Below are 12,560 nucleotides of genomic sequence, written 5' to 3' on the forward strand. Positions count from 1 at the left end.
CCTTGGACCTGTTTGAAGAGGTTTAAAAACTGTACTACAATTACAACCTCTAATGATACCCCTATTATGTAATTGACTTGGATTGATTGAAGAGCTTCCACTAAAATTCACATAAATGATTGGTGGAGGGATTGTGAATCATAGTGAATCCGAAAAAGAAAATGATATTTTTCTAATTTTTGAGAATAAGAATCCTTTGAATTTCCTAATTCTTAAGGTTAATAACCTAAAGTGGCTCTATCAATTTCATTTTTCATGATAGACCTAATAAAGTAAAGCTTGTTTTTCAAGCTTCTACATGTTCCTAGATCTTACTTGATGTATTAATAATTAGCCTGGATAACCTACTATTTCCATTCTTTCCACATAAATCACCAACTCACAAGGACTTAATTACATGTTTTTATTAGGGAGCGAAAACACCCCTATAATATGCATATAAAGTGTATAACCATCTATAAGTTCTAAAAGGTCCCTAAAATTCAATTTTGAAGCAAATAAGAAATTGAATGCTGAAAAGACTAAAGTATCCGTATATAACTTAATAAAAAAAAAATAGGTAAAAAAAAAAAAAAAACTAATTAAATGTGAAATAAGTAAAATGTCCCTCTTATATATATATAATATAGGGTTGCGGGCAAAAAAACACCCTTATGGTATGCATATAAGATATATAACCCTTCTAAATTTCCTTAACATTTAATTTTGGTGCAAACAAGAACCTGAATGCTAAAAAGACTAAATTATCCCTCTACAATTGAATAAAAAATTGGTAAAAAAACTAATTATATGTGACAATTGTGTGTGTGTGTGTGTGTATATAAGGACATTTTATAACTTTGATTTGAATAAGTTTTTAACGAAACAATGACCTCAAACCCTTCTTTGTCACATTTTTTCAAACTTAGTGGAATTATGTACTCAAAATAAAGGATATGGATGTTATTTGCCCAAAATGTAAAGATTAAGGGTGTTTTTCTCACTTTGCTCTAATAAGGGCATTATAGGAATAGATAAGGGTGTTTTCAAAATTTATATCTTAATAGTGATTTTAAACCCTTTTTTGCTATTTTTTCAAACTTAACGGACTTATATACACAATATAAGCTCTTTTTTGCTTATTTTTTCAAACTAAACAGAGTTATATATCCAAAATAAACGATAAGGTTGTTTTTTGTCCAAAATTAAATTGAAATACTAATGGTGTTTTTCTCACTTTGCCCGTTTTATTATACCTCTAGGGTCCATCCAACCCAAACCAAGTTGAAAATAGAAAACTTTGTTGAGATCATCTTGCAAGAGATTATTAACAAAAAAAATGGGAGTGTTTGGCGAAACAGAAAAAAAGGACAACCCCGAAGTCCGAAAAAGAACGTTCTGAATAAGATTTAAAAAAAAAAAAAAAACACGTTTCGGAACTCACTGCTATCATTTGTAACAAATTTTATAGACGTCAATTTTTTTTGTCTCTTTTCTGAAGAAATTGCAGGTAAATCTATTACTTCCATTGTAGTTCCAGTACTACACACTAATCTGCAAGTATTGAATAAGCTGATATGCGTCTAGTTCTTCAATTTCCTCCGTATTTCTGAAAGTCAATATATATACACATATTTATGTGTTTGTTTTATGTAAAATATTATTATGTTTACTTCATTCTCATTTTGTTGATTGCACTACAAATTTTTACTTCGTATTTTCTCTCTTGTGAACAGACCGATTCAATTTATTTATTTATTTATTTTTGGTGGAAATGGTAGCATGCTGTAGATGATCTGAATGGAAATATATATTTTTTCCTTTTTATCAGATTATCGAATATGAATGAGATGGGTAATGTTGTCAGACAAAAAGTTCCAGACAAAATTCCTTTTAAGAATGCACTTTTGAGGCTCAGAAGCTCCCAAACAGGCCTATAAATATATTTAAATTTAATTTAAGATTTTTCATGAATACTTTTCTCAACAATTGGGAATAATTTATATAAAATTAATATAATTTGAGTAGTGGGTAGTATCATCGACCTGATTCGATGGTAATTTAGATAAAATGAATATAATTTTCCATAACTAATATGACTTAATTTTATTAACAACCATAAAAAAAACGAAGAATTTAAGGCAGGTTTGGTTTGTAACTCTGAAAACAGTTTTCTTAATAATTCAAAAAACAAAAAACTGTTCTCAGAAAATAATTTTTTTATAGTTTTTTAAAAACACGAATTTTTATAACTGACGAATTTTTATAACTGAATTGTTAGAAAACTGAATCAAGCCGAGTTTTGGTACAATTTTTTGTTATAAAAAAACTGTTTTCATAGTTACAAATAACTTGTTTTTAGATGGCATTCAAGCAATAAAGTATTTGAAAGTAAACATTTGTAACTTAACATTATAAGGGGTTGTTTTTTTTTTTTTTTTTTTTTTTTTTTGACACCAAGTGATAAATCATACAATTTAAGAAGAGAAAGGATACCGTAGCGTCAAACAGCTACTTGGCCAAACGCTCCACTCGAAATCAGATAAAAAGGACGTACCTTTTGGATCCCTGCGGACACTGCCAAAAAAAAAACAATGCGGAGTACATATACATATATATATATAACTATAAAATTCAAAAAGACAAAGAAGAAGAAAATTATTAAAATATAGAAGGAAAGAAAAATGAATGAACTTTAATAAGAAATAGTTAAAAAGTAAAAATATAATTTTAGGAACTACAAATTTGAGGAGGGCACCATATAAATTTTTTCATATATATGGAAATTTTTTTTAAAATTACCACATATATTATAGGTCCAACCAAATAGCTTGAGAGGTGTGCTTATTAAGGGACCATTGTTCACCTTAATGGTCATATTGCTCGGGAAATGCCGGCCAATTAGAAGAAAAATTACTACCTAGTCATACATTTACACCTTAAAAGACAATTAATAGTTGAATGGAGAGTTATTAAATTTATTAGAACAAAGAAGTTATACTTTTAAAATTTATTTTCAAATAAGATAAAATTATACTTTTTTCCAACATCGCCCTTATTACTTAAATTCCCAATCATGAAGAAACTTCTCAGTTTTAATTCATTTCTTTGAATAGACAATCTTCTCTCTATGTATATAAAGTACATAGACACGCATACAAAAAGAAGAAGAAAATTTCTCTCTGCTCTTCCATATATATATATATATATATATATATATATATATATATATATGGACAATAGTGTATATAGTGTATATATATAAGGGCAAATTTGACTTTTCACCAGTTCGGATATTTTACAATAAAAATGAATTAAATATTGAAGGGCAATATCATCTTCTCTAACGTTTTAAGGGCTTATTTGGATTAAAATTAACACGAAAGTGTCTTTGCCCAAAAAAATACAGCTAAGTTGTATATGACTGTCAATACATCAAACATCAGAGGATGTAGTTGTAATTAATCCAAAAGAATATGAGATATGTGTTTGTTGAATAATTAAGGAAACAAAGAAATTGATACTAATGGAAAGGCAAAGGAGATTAGTTTAGTGAATTTACTCCACACCCTCTTACATTTAAAAAAGAAGTTTAATTAAAATTTTATAAAATCATTATTTTTTAAAATAATAGATGGGAAAAAAGCTAGTGTACACACTTAATATGAAGCAAGAAATTAAGAAATTATTGTGAAACATCTTATAGCATAGACTTAAATGGTTAGACTTTGTGGGGGAGAAAAATTAACAATCAAGAATAAAATCACTGGTTGCAAAAAAAAAAAATAATAAAAAAAAAAAATAAAGAATGCAAAGAAGATTAAGAAAAACACAATGTCAGCAGGGGCGGAGTCAATTAATGCCTAGAGGGGCACGTGCCACCTGCCTTTGCTCGACGTGCCACCTGCCTTTGCTCCAACCTATTATACATAAGTATATATTTTTGATATATACATATACTATATGGTAATTTTAAATAGTGGCCCCTAAAATATTCAAATTCCTCTAATTTTCTTTTGAAAAAAAAAAAAAAGTTATATATATCCCCTTCTTCAAGTATACCATATATATATATATATATATATATATATATATATATATATATATATATAATTAACTCGGGGTGTCCGGGATGACACGAACCCTTAGGCCCCCTCAGCAACCCGACTAATTCCGGAGGACCCGGAAGGGCGCCTCTCCACCCGGGCAGAGTAAGTCAATGCAAGGGCACAAAGAACACCCCGTGGGACTCGAACCCCAGACCTTGGGCTTACTAAACTTCAAAGTTTAGCGAGTAAACTGCTGGGCCATATTCGAAACCTTTGAAAAAAAATAATACCAGTATATTTTACTTAAAAAATTGTTTTCATTTAGATGTTTCTTTGAAAGAAAAACAATACTCCGTGGTTGATGATATACTTCCTCCTACTTTTTTGACAAAAGAAATTGCCTCCTTACCCAATGATTCAAAGGGAGTTGACACGGGACTCCTCGGAAGGCCACTCTTATGTCTTAGAGACGACATACATCTTTAGAGACTTGTTTTTGTTTTACTTTTGCATTTTGGATTCATTTCGGGGTATCTTTCAATTTTGCAACAACACTATGATATTATAGCATTTTCCTAAAAAAAATCTTGTTGTTCTCAATACAAGTAAATTAATATACTTCTCTAGTATAAGTAAATTTACCAACAAATATATTGTAATATTGCATTTTGGAATATCCAATTGATTTATTGGAATTGAAATTGAAGAAAATTTCATTTAAAGTTTGAACAAAAATTCTTTCTATTTCAATTTGAAGTTAGACATTTCGTGAAATTCATTATTGGATGATGATGATGTACTGACTATGGTGGAACTATAGAATGCACCTTGAAACAACAAGGTAACCCCAAAAAAATGGGTGGAGCTCTTCTCACAACTTTATCCATGGACAGTAATCATTTGTCACGAAGAAATGAAGAGAGAGTTGATAATTACCTTTTATTGTTACGTAGGTGGTAATGGTAAAATTAAATATAGAAACTAAAAATAGGATAAAAGTGGTTTTGTGTTAAAAGGAAAGGCCAAAGGTGGGTTTGAAAAATGACCGATAAATTTAATCTAACGGCCTATATAGAAAGTGTGGATTAATTTTCTTACTCCATAGAAAACAAAAGAGGGAAAATTAGACTTTGGTGACCAAAATTAAACAAAATTGGTGTAAAGTGACCTTAAAGTCAAAAAAAAGATGAATAGTCACCAAATCTAAAACTTAATTGCTAACAAGTGACTATTTGATGGTTATTACGTAAATGTCCTTCTTATAATATATTATTTTATAAGTGAACAAATTTACCTATATATTAAACCCAATAAACACGTGCTTATTATTTTAGCATCAATTGATTATAAATGAGTAATTTTTGAATTGATCTGATCCTTTGGTTATATGTCACCAAATCATACAATAAGAAGGTCACAAATCCAGCTTGAGGGAAAGCACTAAAACAAGGGCTCGCAGCCCTAAAAGAGCCTTGGAATGACAAGAATGAGTGACCACAACTCTAGTATGATAAAAGAGCCTTTCTGTAGCCTTTACCCCATCCTTTAGCATGCACTAAGGTCCCTAAGCAATACCAACCCACCATTGCAGAAGACTCGCTAATGGCTATAGAAAAAAGAATGCAAAAGGATGCTATATTAGGGCAATATAGTCGGAGGACCTCGCCCCTTAAATATTATATAAAGAGTATTTTGGAATTGAACTTCCAAATTATCCTTAAATATTATTCTTGATTTGCCACTATAAATATTTATGTTTTGCAGCCATGGTGATAAAGAAACCCTGATTTTTTTAAATTGATAAATGGGATAATTTCTTAAAAATGGGATTATGGTGGTCAAATGCCAAATTGATGGAGTCAAATATTCTTTTTCCAATAAAATGGATTAATGGAGTTAATTGCCAAAATAAAGGAAAATCACTGTACATTGTATTTTTATTCCCAAACTGCCCCTTTACTGTCAAGCTGGAGATAGTTGAGCCGGTCCAGAGGTTGAGCTCAGTCGGGATTGAACCGAGATTGAACCGGTGAGGTAGTTTTAAGACAGATCGAGAGTGCGAAGACGGTGGAGAGAGAGGACTGAGCGGGCTTCGTGAATATCTCCTCCCTCGGCATTGGCATGTTCATCTTGTGCCACAACGCGCGGATCTTCTACGACTTCCAGCGCCGCCGATTTGCCTTAGAAGTCCTCGGCAAAAATGGCTGCTTCGTCGAGGGCGTCCTCCACCTCCCCAGCAACCATCCGATTAAGCTCGACTCTCGGATTGAACCGGCGACAAAGCAAACACATGAGTTCCCATTCCATACATGTGAGCTCCCAAGCAGCGGCGAAGCACCGACGAGCTCCAAGCGTCGACTAACCATACTCAATCCGGGGATCATCACAGACCCAGTAGCTTCCATTGTTTCCGGCGTAGCTTCATTCCAACCATTGTATTCGGTGAAATAAAAACCCCACTCCGGCGAGCTTCGGTCCATTCCGACGAGCATTATAAGAAATCCACTGTCGACGAGCATTGTATCCGGTGACCCTGTGCTGGGTTGGGCATGCACACCGGTTTAGGCTTCTGATCTCTTCCTGCCATGGCGTTCTCACACACAAACTCTCTCTCTAACTTTCTCTCTCTACGCTGGCCACGGCTGGCATAATGAGTCTATAGTTGGTGAAGAGGATAATTTGGCCGCGGTGTCTTTCAACGAGGAAGGTGTTGTGTTGGAGATGTATTGAGGGCTGCGATTGGGCAGCGGAGATGGTGACGGGAGATTCGGTCGACGATGAAGACGCCGCCGGCGAACAGAGTGGCTTCTCCGATGATCCGGGTTCGGTTAATTAGTAAAGTTGTTGAAAGGATAATATGATTATTTCCCAAGATAGTTGAGGGGTAATTTTGTTATCAAGACATATTCCATTGTTTTGGAAAGAGAATATTTGACTCCAGCAATTTGGCATTTTGACCACCATAATTTCAAATTGCAAACTAAAAAGGAAAAAAGAAAACAATGAACGAGAGAGAGAGAGAGAGAGGAGTATGTTGAATCTAATGATTTATTCTTTGAATTGGATGGCAATTTTGTCATGTAAAATTTATTTGTAGAATGTTTATTACATCTTTAAGTTTGTTTTGACCAAATTATCCTTAAATGGTCATTTACTAACAATTAAATTTCAACATTGATAACTTTTCATCTTTTCTTGACTTTATGGTCACTCTAGAGCAATTTTGTTTAGGTTAGGTTACTAAAATCTAATTTTCCCAACAAGAGATCAGGACTCACAAAGAAAATAGGTTAAAATATATTTTTGAAATCTAATTGTTAATATCTAAGGGTATGCATATATTTTAAACAGGTGAACATTTTTGTATATATATCCTTTCCTTCTATGTAAATGAAAATTTTGTTTGTTGGGTCTTGTTAAGTAGAATCCTTCATTTTTATTGTCTTATCATCAAAGTATGAAAACATGTGTTAAAATTAAAATAAAAATAAATTAGACATTACCTAACCATGTGTTTTAAATCCTAATTTTTATTTTAAAACATTTTAGATCTATTAGGCTACATCAACATGTTGGACCCATCCAACCTGGGTTGGACCCAAGTATTGTTTCCAACCCGAAGTATACATAACCTCACCGTGAGAGAGAAGGAAACACTACGGCGTGTGATGACGTTACGTCGGAGACGATGGTGGTTGTTGGCTCTCCACCTCTTAAAAGTCAAAAGACACAAATCGTTAACGCCCTCCTCCTCCTCCCACTTTGATAAATTACCCGACGAACTGTTAGTTGAAATTCTCCAAAGACTCCCTCTCAAACTCATTCATCTCTGCAAGTGCGTGTCGAAACGCCTGTATGGTTTGATCTCCGCTCCTCACTTTGCACGATGCTATGTGCACAATTGCTCATCTTTGGTGCCTCCTTTTGCCCTCTTCTACCGGAAGAATAATAGAGGTGCAGTCAAATTTACATCCGAATCACCCATATTTGAATGTCTGGGTTTTTCTCTAAACTTCCTTCCCTCTAATTGCTTTCAAATTCGTTACTTAGCATCGAGCAATGGATTAGTATTATGCTCTAAATCTCAGTACTATGTATGCAACCCCCTCACAAAGTATTGGGTTGAGCTTCCTCCACCACCCACTTGGCAAAGAATATTCGGTTCTCTTTGGAATTGTTTGCAAACCATCTCATTCTTTTGATTGCACCAGTAGCTTCAGAGTGGTTCGAATCCACAGAAGACAAATCCAAGACACTACTAATCTTGAATTGGAGATATTGTCTTCAGACTCATGGAAATGGACACAAACCATTGTATCGACTAGAGAACAGAAACCATCATATTTTTCTCCTGTTGTTTCTTGCGACGGAATACTCTACTGGACGTACGTTGATCGTGCCAATATTTTCGCCTATGATCCATTCACCAACACTGATCAATTTCGTATCATAACACAGCCCAAGGACAAGGACAAGTATCGCGGTGTCAGGCATAGCTTAGCAGAGCGACATGGCATCCTCAGCTTCATTCAATGTTATGCTTCCACCCTCAACATTTGGTAACTCAAGGACCACAATGGGCTTGATTGGTCCTTGGTGCACAACGTTGATCTGAACACTATTAAATTGGATCATATTCCTGGGAATCTAAGCTTATTGGCAATTCCCCCCATTTATGGAGATTTAATATATCTATATATTCATCCTACATTTGTACTCTACAACATGAGGACCAGAACTTTGAAAGAATTATGTTCTCTCCACTCTGACTACATATATCCAGTGGTCTATCCGTTTGTGCTCCAATTCTGGCCTACACCAGTCCCAGTTCCAGTTCCTCTACGCCAACCGAATGTCCTTCGGTAATACTTCTCTCTCCTAACTTTCTTTGTCTTGTTTCTTTTCAGTGAACTCCATTATTTAGTTGCATTGTTTGTAAAGTACTCGTCACTGTTTATCTTTTCACTGATTTCCGTTATGTTATACTACAATGCCTTCGATGGATAACTTGAAATTGTTTATGTGATTTTCTCTGCCACAGTTCTACTTCAGAATGATTTGAATTTATTTTTGTTAATTTGTCTAATGTTCGGAAAATATAATTTAGAATTTTCTAGCCTATATACATTTGATGTTAAGATATAAATGATTAGAATACATGGATTTGGTTAATGATGTCATCAAGAGGGATTGTCCTTTGTATTGAGCAAATCAATCTGATAATTGAGTCCAATGTGGGTATGTGTCCCAACAACTCCCACATCGCCTGTTTGGCAGGATTTTTATAAAGTAGTTAAATAACGAAAACAAAAAATGATCAATATGAAACAGGCGACAACATGACCAAAAATTGTTATCCTTTCTTACTATTGTAGCTTCATTCTTAATTCTGCACCTTTCTAGCAGTTTTTATTCGGTATTAACAACTGCGAAAGAAGGCGAAACTGCATCCATGTCAGAAACTAACAGACATAATGTGTGAAAATTCTAGAGGTCAATTGGTCATTGAGTATCTTTTTTTTTTTGGAAAGTAGTCATTAGCATATGATTTTATTTTATTTTTATATAGAAAATGATTCTTGCACCGAATAGTTGCAGTGAATTGCTAGACGTACTTTTTTAATTGGTCAATTATATAACAAATAAGAAAGTGGAGCCCTCCACTTAGTTGTATTTGGTATAAATAGTCAATTGATTAGGCAATTCACTCAAGTGTTCGGTGTGAGTATCAATACTTTTGTTATATTTGTTGGCATTACATTTTTAATTTTTTTTTCCTCACAGGATTCATTTTCACAAGTTCATTAGGAGCAAAATAAAACCATTACGCTCAAAGGTAAAATATTTAACTCACATGATCCATTTTTTCATTGTTGTCTGTTTTTTTTTTTTATTTTTTTTATTTTATAGTAGACTGTAAACTAAACTGTGAAGGAGATTAATGAATAGTGTCTTGCCAACAATGAAATCACCACTGGCTATATAGTGAGTTTGTGAATGATTTTTACTAAATAAAATTTTTCCTCTTTTTTTATATGAAACGGGGCAATGTAGACTAGCAAAAAAATAAAATAAATGATAGGGGTGATTGTAGTGTGAGGTTAAGAGCTTAAAGCACCACTTGTTCTGATAGCATTCGCTATTTCTTTAAGTAATAGTCTGTATAAGATAGGTACCCATTACTAGAAGCATGCATGTAGAGAACTTCAAAATATAATATGAAACAATAGTGCCCCTATTAGTTGTATTTCAATTTGAAACCAACCCATTCTCTAAACCAGGTTTTGTGCACTCTAACAATATAATGATTACTCTCCCTACATATATATATATATATATATATATATATGTTCGTAATAACTTATACATTAAAATTTAGAACTAAAGAATAACTTTATAATTTACGTTGTTTAATTTTTTTGGACTATTTGTGTATGTAGATAAATACAAAACATATAATAGAGAATTTTAATTTCATTCTCTCTCTAAGATAAATACAAAAACACACACACGCACACATGAAACATATATGGGCAAGGCCTTCACCTTCCGATACCTAAGAAAGGGTCAGTGGTAGTACTTGGACTGGTAGTAGTTGAAGAAGAAAAGATTGAATAAAATTGATGAGCATGTCTTTTTTTTCAAATAGAAGTAATGATACGTGCGAGGGTGTTACAAACTAAATTGACATGAGATAGATTATTCTAATAGACTGTCACCGACCACATTTGAAGATATGAAATTGAGAATAATATTTTTTTTTTTTTTTTTAGCTAAGAACATATATTGAGTAATTGAAAATAAACATAGGCACGTCTCATTTTATTGATCATAGGCATTTCAATGGCTGTACTGCCAGTAGCAGTAATCCTACTCTTTTTTTAATTTCACCCCATTCATCTTCTTTTCTTTTTTCTTTTTCTCATTTCAAGTACTTAATACTATTAGCATACTGATATTAAGACTTGTGTAATGCAGCTACATGCTTAGATTTTGTACCATAGACAACGAGGTGGAGGAAGTGTCTGAAAATTTGAAAGTCATCTTGTGCCGAAGATTAAAGAACAATGTGAAGACTGACTTATTGATGTGTTTTTGAAAAATTTTGAAATTTCTTTTGCATTTTGGCACATTGACCAATGATGAATTGTTGAATTGTGAAATTGTCTTTTGATATGTTTAATGGTGTATTTAAATACAGATTGTTTTGGTTATTGACATCAAGTGGAAAGTGTTAGCTTTGTGTAATACTGTTTAGTTGAAATTGTGACCAATATAGGTTATGTGTGGATGATTGGGTACAATTAATTGAATGTGTTTTTATTAAATATATATATATATATATATATATATATATATGTATATTATCACAGGTCTTCACAACCCATGAATAAAAGCCTATATTAAACAATTCATAGCACACAACTAGGCATCGTGAAAGCAACACTAGCTTGCAGCGGTGTCTCGTAAAAGACCTTTTTTTTTTTTTTTTTTTTTCTTGTAGCTCTAAATTCAAAGGTATTGTAGAGAAATACAGGTTACATATGATAGAGTTTTATAGAAAATAAAATAATTAATTTGTGATAGAGTTTTATATAAATTATTTTATTTTGTTTAAATATATTATTTTCATAAAAAGCTAAAAATAAAAAAATTGTAAAGCAAAACAAGGCAAGGAAAAAATTGAAAAACAAGAAAAAAGTTATACCATGGCACCACTTGTTTCAACCTAAAATATTTTCTTTTTTTAAGGTAAAATATTTTCCTTTATTTTTATTAGAATTCATGAATTTGTCTAGGAAACTTAGATATTGTTCCTTGAGAGAGCTATATTAAATGGAATTTATGTAACAAAATCCTAAAAGTCAGACACTTCCTCCACCTCGTTGTGAAAGAACAAGCAGACTGGCACAAGCATCAGAACGATGCCTGGAAAGAGAACTCCGGCCCGAAGTCATAACTCGTGGCCCAGCACCGAAGATAGTCGACAAAAGAACTCTGGTCTTTCAAATAGACTGGGATCTAACAACATAATAAAAGACAGCACCTGTATGGCCCAATAGACAGAAGCCTAATCCACCAACGGCCCACCAAGAACCACAATGCAACACCAAAGCCTTCACCACAGAAGCAACACCACAAACCCACCAACACCGGAACGGAAATCAGCGCCGGAACCACCAGCGACGGAATCACACGGTGTGGCATAAGCGTGGTCTATCCACCTTGAGAGAGCAGAAACCTCAGCGACATTGACGATACTGCTAGTCATAATGATATAAGGTCGAATACCATGGCAGAGAGTCTCTGCCAGAGACGATGGTGGTGCTTGGATCTCCTCCTCCCATAACACAAATCGTTCCAATCTTCATCACCTTCCTTCTCTTCTATCACTACAAAATCCCACTTTGATAAACTACTCGACGAACTGTTTGTAGAAATTCTCCAAAGACTTCCTCTCAAACTCTTTCATCTCTGTAAGTGCGTTTCGAAACGCCTGTATGGTTTGATCTCCACTCCTCACTTTGCTCG

This window comes from Cornus florida, unplaced genomic scaffold (genome assembly GCF_030987335.1).
Source record: "Cornus florida cultivar Cherokee Brave unplaced genomic scaffold, ASM3098733v1 CherokeeBrave_3.0.0_Hap2_Chr11, whole genome shotgun sequence".
In the NCBI taxonomy this organism is placed as follows: Eukaryota; Viridiplantae; Streptophyta; class Magnoliopsida; order Cornales; family Cornaceae; genus Cornus; species Cornus florida.